General features: G+C 35.1%; 1 protein-coding gene across 1 annotated transcript in view; it reads left to right on the forward strand.

Annotated features, from left to right (window-relative positions):
• The window catches only part of LOC119424866 (proteinase-activated receptor 1-like), a 4327-nt gene that overhangs the window by 734 nt on the left and 3174 nt on the right, over positions 1-419 (forward strand). The window lies entirely within an intron of this gene.

A 419-nucleotide genomic window follows, 5' to 3' on the forward strand; every position in this document is an offset into this window, starting at 1 on the left:
ATATATATATATATATATATATATAGTTATATATATATATATATATAACTCAATTTTAATAACATTTTAGAAGGACTTGTACACTTGAAATAAAATACAAAAACATTTTTGTATTAAAACATCTGGGCTACATTGAGCTGCTTGTAGCTTCTACATTTTTCTACGTCACAACTAATTAGATCCGTACTTGTATCTACAGGTACATACATGCGTATACAAACTTACAGGTGTGTACAGACCCGTGCATTTACTGTATGTACATACATGAGTAAGTCTGTAAAGACCTTTACATACCTGAACAAACATGTACAGGCAGGGCCGGATTTAGGAGGATGGGGGCCCCTGGGCTGGAGTCAGGATGGGGGCCCCTGGGCTGGAGTCAATATATGGGGGCCCTATATATATATATATATATATAT

This window comes from Nematolebias whitei, chromosome 18, assembly GCF_014905685.2.
Source record: "Nematolebias whitei isolate Nwh7 chromosome 18, NemWhi1, whole genome shotgun sequence".
In the NCBI taxonomy this organism is placed as follows: Eukaryota; Metazoa; Chordata; class Actinopteri; order Cyprinodontiformes; family Rivulidae; genus Nematolebias; species Nematolebias whitei.